The following is a 7,083-nucleotide window of genomic DNA, read 5'->3' as shown; positions in this document are numbered from 1 at the left end:
GAGGAGTACTTGGAGCCTTCAGAAGAGGGAATACCTTCTATCTCCTCCTACCTAAAAACATGCCAAAGGTGTGTGCATGTGTGCGTGTATGTGTGTGTGTGTGTGTGTGTGTGTGTGTGTGTGTGTGTGTGTAAGGCCCAAACCAATTATCTTGGGTTTTCCTGCAATCTTATACATTATTCCATAACGAGTACTTATGAGTTATTTTCTGTAGACACAGGATGTATCTTAACAGCAGTTGTACGTCATGATTGACACTGTTCCATATGGGAGGAGAAGCAGGATGCATTCAAGCATGAACATGTGTAAAGATGGACTGATATATCACAGCTATCATTTACAAAACTGGAGATCCCAAATCTAAAGCATAATGAGGCAAAAATGAAACACTACATGCCCATTCATCCATGTTGCTTGTAATTTGCTAGAAATAATTTAGCATTCCAGTAAATTCTAAGCAAGTGACTTAGCATACAGGGCAAAAGATAAAGACATCTGCTGGAAAACAGCAAAGCTATCTAATACATGCTCCCAGGAGAGGAGCTCTGACACTCACAATAACATGGGTGCAGTTACCTGATATCATTTCTTTTGCTGAGATTCTCCCTTCTATTTAGAACAGAATTATGGGAGTTATTTTTGTGAGTCTTACAATGAGGGGATTATCATTTTCCTTTGAAAGGGAATTAATCTCCATTAAAATAAGGAACAAATAGCACTGATATATTTAGACATTAAAGGGAGAAATTGCCTCAATTGTTTAAATATACTGATCAAACTGGATTACTTAATTAATGGCTATGTTTTGTGTCTTTTAAAGTTGTTGTGTCTTGAAGAAAATGGAAAAACAATTTTTCATACTTTTTTAAATCATGAGTTGGTAAAAATGATTACTGATACTCACTTATTTATTCTATACTGAGCATCATCTATATGCTAGACACGATCTCTTTCCCAAGGAGTTCACAGCTTGATAAAAGAGATAAGGTATATTCACATATAACTACATTACAATGTATGGGGTGATGGTTCCACAGCGAACTATAGGTAAATTACCCTGGAGCTTGAGGGAAGGGCCAGTGCTTGAGAGGATTATCATCTCATTCATGGAAGCGGGGGTCAGAGTAGAAAGGAGGGGGAATATGGGAAGGCTTTACAGGACAGATTTCAACCAAGATGCTTCTCCAAGGTTGTATAGGGATTGGGCAAACAGGAAAGGAGAAAATGAGATATTCCAGGTAAAGGCACAGGGGCAAAGAAGGAGCTGGTAAGGGAGCTCTAACAGTAGCTAGTAGTAGTTCACAGTTACTACATGCTTAAGCTAAGTCATACATAAGTAGATGTAAAAGGAAGGAGGGGAGAAGGCGAAAGCAGACCAATTCGTGCCATGGTTCCCAAATCTGGCTAATCCAAGAGATCCTGAATCCTGGAGATTCTGGTTTTGGCTTCATAGATTCAAAGCCCTTCTACCCTAGCCTTTGAATCTATGTAGCTATAATTATCCAGCTACTTGCAATCCTCTCTCATTCATTTATCCCTTCATTTCATACGCAGTACCCTACCTCTGGTCCTTCTTATCTCTCACCTGGATTATTGTAGTAGCTTCCTGCCTTGCTTTCTCATTACTGCTAGAATCGTGTTTCTATAATAAAATGTATGTACTTCCTCACTGCCCTACTTCAAAGCTATTAATGGCCCCATACTGCGTAACAAAGGACATGGTATACTAGTTTAGTCAAAATCTGGGCAAAACCTACCATTTCCCCAGGACAAAAGCACACTTACACGCACACTCTCTAAACATTCCCTAAAACCCATTCAGCCTCTGTCAGAATGCTTTGTGCTCCTCCTGTCTTCCAGCAGAAATATTAATAACATTTAGCATTTCATTCCTGGGAATCCATCCTAAAGAAATAATCTAAAATGTTAAAATATCTCTCTTTAGCCTCATCTCTTGTGATTTCCCACCTCACTCTAGCTGCGGCTGTAAGAAAGTACTGGGAGTTCTCATTGCCTCTGGGTCCCTTTGCAAAGGGTGTTCCCTCTGCCTGATGGCTTCCTGCTGGCAGATTTTTTCCTTCTTGTTTTTTAATTTTCTGTATTTCAGCCTTAAATGATCAGTTAAAACGTCCATACTCTGTTGCATCTTCTCCATTCTGCTAAGCATTTAGCTATTCCCTTCACCAGTTTTCCACAGCACCTTGAACACATCTCCACTATCACGCTAATCACGTTGAAATAGAATGGCTTAGAGGTCCATCCCTCTCTAAACCACAAGAGCCAAGAGAGCAAGAAGCATTTCTTGTCGATCTGCGTGCTTTATCACAACATTTGTGAACAGTTCAAATGAAAATTATGAAAGCTTCAACTAGGAGTGTTTGGAAGTCTATAGCAGAGGTAGAATTTATAGGGATTGTTAAATGTGTATGGAATAACTAAGAGAGGTGTCAAAGGTAAGGTCAAGCCCAGGTGATGGTGAGGATGATCTTGACAAAAGAAATCAGACAACGCAGGATGAGAAAGTGGTTTAAAAAAGAACATTGACAAATTCAGCCTGGGACTTGAAAAAAACAAGGCAGAAAAGACCTCTGAGTTCTAGGTATGGAAGAGCCATGGTCTGTTCATTCACTCTCTCTATATCTCCTTTATCATCTCCCTCTGGCTTTCCTAGAGTCAGAGGAGTGGGAAAGGAGTGTCTAGAGAAAGAGATGAAATATTTTCACACAGACAGTGCTCCTTATAGTTCTCTATTGACTATTCCTGGCCTCTTACGCACCATCTGCAGGTCCAAATGTTAACTTTTGTGCAGGGTCTATTTGTGGGTATTTCACCGCCCCCTCAGCTCCCAAGAGATGTATGGATCGGCTCATTCATCCTTCCTATAGGCTAGGAAGTCTGGATATTTCCAGCTCTACCTATGATTCTTCTTCCTTTAGCTCCTATGCTATTGAGATGCAGTGTGGGTAGCTGTTAGTCACTTGTATGACTACATAAGAATCAATAGAAGTGTAGCCAGTTTATTGAAAGGGCTGAACGTAATGAGTACAAACAGGAAGCAGCTGTATTTCCCTCCTACCACTACTTTCAATATGTCAGATTCCCCTTGCCTATAGCTTAATGACATTTCAGGCAGCTCCCATAGCTTTCCAGTCATTTTAAACAACAACAACAACAACAAAAAGCAGTCTCATTTCAGTAATTATGAGTCACTTCTAGGTAGTAAAAGACTCTAGTAAATTTTAAGATTCTAATTGCATATCTCATTCAAAGCTTCTCCCCTCTCCCTAAGACAAACTCAGTTCCCACCTGATTCCAAGCTCCTGCAGCGGAGAAGCTGGGCATGGTCTGTTCTTTCACTCTCTCTCTGTCTCCTTTACCATCTCCCTCTGGCTTTCCTAGTCAGACCAGAAGGGAAGAAGATTCTAGAGAAAGAGACAAAATATTTTCACTTAGACAGTGCTCCTTATATTTCTCTATTGACTATTCTTGGCCTCTTACAGGGCATCTGTAAATCCAAATGTTAACTTTTTGCACTTAATTATTTAACTATTTGTGAGTACTTCACAGCCCCCTAACTCCCTGATGTGGGCACTCTCTGGCTAACCTCCTGTGATCCGCAAATTCTCCCTCTCTCTCTTTCATTCGCACATGCACGCATGCGCACGCGCGCAGACACACACACACACACACACACACACACACACACACAGTCCCATCAAGGCGGCTGGAGCCTGGTTACTTCCAACACTTGCTCCATGGAAACTGTACATCTGTGTGACACTACATGATGCGAGGATGGGCTTGTCTAACTGCTGCCCCTTCTCCCAGCACAGGTGGCTCCATAAGCCCCACAAAAAAAATCTTCATGAGTTTCCCAACGCTCAATAATGAACGGCCTTTTCTCTGTCTCGGAAGATCAGCCTTGTTAAAATAGAATGAAAAGAAAGAAAAAAGAAACAGTCAGTGCTCAGTTCTGAGTTTTAAAGTAGATTTATGAAAACTGATAGCAGAGACAAAAGTGTGAAAGCAAAAGCTTTTACTTGCAAGAACTAGGTTATTGTGCAATAAAGAATTGTTTTGTTGTTGTTGTGGTTTTAATTTAAAAAGTGTGGTTTGGAGAATTAAGCAAGGAATAAAAAGGCAGAGCACTGAAGGAGCTCAGGGCATAAGGTTTATGCCATAAACACTAATGAGAAAGCCCAAAAGAGAGCCAGGCTACTGCACTCCAGCAGAGATAAAGATTAAGAGGACTGGAAGAGGGAAAAGACAGTAATGAAGGAGAATGGGATGAGGGTAGAAGTCAGCGAGGCCCTTGCTGGGGACCCACGCCTGGGAGAAAAACATGGTATACCCAGAAACTGCCCGGCCTTTGCCAGAGCAAAAGCCACGTCACCATCAAGCACCAGAGAGGCTCAGGGAATTACTTCATTGTCCAAAGTCCATTCTGAGAGCAGCCAATGAACCACTGCATATGACTTGTGCTGAGAAATTACATCAGCTGTACTTTTCATCACCATCCGGGGAGAACTTACTATCTACTGCAGTCTACTTACCACTTGGTATAAGCTCCAATTGAATCACCATTTGTGAACAATCCACCCTTTCTCCCTGACTCTTTAGTGGCTCAGAACACGTGAAAGCTCCCAACACAGTGCCCTGGGATCTTAGCATGGTGGTATTACTGTGGGAAGAGAAGTCCCCAGTCCATAGCTCCTACACATGTGTTGCACTACATAGATTGCTCTCACCCAATACCTTTAGCAGCCCCCATGCCAGAACACTACCATTATATAATGGTTTTCTTAGGATAAGGTCTAAACACACCATAAAACAACCCAAGACTTACCTAGAAGACAAGCATGACAACAACAATAGAAATAAAACCTGGCAATCTGAAAAATGGAGAATAAGGCAAGGCAAGTTTCCATTCTACTTACAAGTAGATACAAGTTAATCATACCAGTCACCTAACCCTTTCTTCAACTTGAACATGTGGGAAAATGGACTTTCCAGGGTAGCTGGGCATCAAACCAATTTCTTCCTTAGTGTTATATATTAAAAGCAGTATAACAATAATACTTTGTTCTCTTCCAGAAACTAAATTATGTAAAATAGATTCCTTGCCTTATCAAAAGAAAACCTAGGAGAATATGTGGAAGAGATATGGCTATGAGGAATACCAAAGTCAAATAAACACAAGTGTTGGGGCCCGTGCCGGGGGTGGTGGAGAATGAACAGACACAAAAGACAAAGACAAACAGAGAACATGGTGGCCGCGCCTAGAGCCTCCGCCTCACTTTATTTATACCCCACAAACCCCACGTCAGCAGAAATAACACAATGAAAAACGAACTTTCTGCACCCAGATGTAACCTTCGGCTTAGTTCCTTGTCTCTAAACTTTTTCTTATTTGTCCGCCTTCTTGGTGCCTACTAAAGTTCATTAAAGTTCAACTAGAGATAGTATCCTTGACTACTGGAGTTCATTAAAAGTGCAACTAGCTAGAGATACTGTCCTTGAGCCTTATTTATTCTTAGCATATTATTTTCAATGGCCCCTGCACACAAGTATTTAGAGATCCTATATATCAAATTTGGTAGCACTGAATTTTCAAAATTAAATACCTAAAATTTACCAGGTCACAGAAAACATCCATAGTGCATTTTCCATTTCTCTAGATATTCACAGGCAAGCATTTCAGTCAGTCTTAGAGAAATTTTCCAGAAAGTCCTAAAATGTGTTTGTATTGACCATTTCAGAACCTTTCAATGCTGACCTCAACAATTCCAAGTCGCAACTCCTCCCTCCTATTGCTTTCCATATCAAGAGGCAGCATGGGTAGAAAACCTTCAATGTTCAGTTAATTTATTACAGTCCTTGGAGGAGTGACTACAAATAGTTTATATATACTCTATTCACGCCTATAGTCACAAAGTACCTTTGTCCCCTACAAGGTATTACTCAATAAAGCACTGTTTTCTCTGATTTTCAACATTTTAATAAACATTTACTCAAAATCTACTTTGGTGTGCTAGGAGTTGAAGATACAAAGATGAGAAACAATCCTTGCCTTTAGGGAGTTTAATCTCTTTTATTTAGTGTGTTTATATGGTGGCTTATTCTTTTTTCTCTATTCAATTTATCTAGATAAATGGGGCGTGTATGTTGAACTTTGTATTCATACTCTGTGTTGCTGTGTTGCTGTGTTTGAGGGCAAATCCCATTCTCTCTTCCTCTCTTTGTAGCTCTCCATATGAATGCCAGAAGTCTTTCTTTTTCTGATTATCTCCCTCCTTTTACTTCAAACTTCCTCCCTTCATTCTCACTTCTTTAAAGAGTTAAGTGGGAATATATTTTATTTGTTAGAGTTGTTAGATTTTTGTGTTCCGATCTTAAATTTTTGCACTTTAAATTTTTCCATATTATTTACTTAACTAGCCCTTATGTAATTTTTTTCCATGTACATGTCAGTAGAATTTGATAGAAAAACCAAGTTCTCAATCTCCTGAACTAACTACTCCCAGGTAAGATATATAAGATACATATACATGAACTCACACATAATGGAAGGATAATTATATTCATCACTCATTTTTACTCATTGATATCAAAAGTCTCATTATGATTTTCATTAGGATTTGGCTTGATTTCTTTTATGCTCATAGTATGTGGACCAGGCAAAAACAATTTAAGAGGAATAAGAAACAGATAAATACAAAGGCTGGGCACGGTGACTCACGCCTGTAATCCCAGCACTTCGGGAGGCCAAGGAGGGCAAATCATGAGGTCAGGAGACTGAGACCATCCTGGCTAACACAGTGAAACCCCATCTCTACTAAAAATACAAAAAAAATTAGCCAGGTGTGCTGGCATGCACCTATAATCCTAGCTACTCTGGAGGCTGAAGTAGGAGAATTGCTTAAGCCCAGGAGGCAGAGGTTGCAGTGAGCCAAAATCACGCCACTGCACTCCAACCTGGGCAACAGAGTGAGACTCTGTCTCAAAAACAAAACAAACAAACAAACAAACAAAAAACAAGAGAAGGAAAGAAGGAAGGAAGGAAGGAAGGAAGGAAGGAAGGAA

Source organism: Colobus angolensis, unplaced genomic scaffold (genome assembly GCF_000951035.1).
Source record: "Colobus angolensis palliatus isolate OR3802 unplaced genomic scaffold, Cang.pa_1.0 Scaffold41, whole genome shotgun sequence".
NCBI classification, from domain to species: domain Eukaryota; kingdom Metazoa; phylum Chordata; class Mammalia; order Primates; family Cercopithecidae; genus Colobus; species Colobus angolensis.
Note: the sequence above shows the minus strand (reverse complement) of the source record.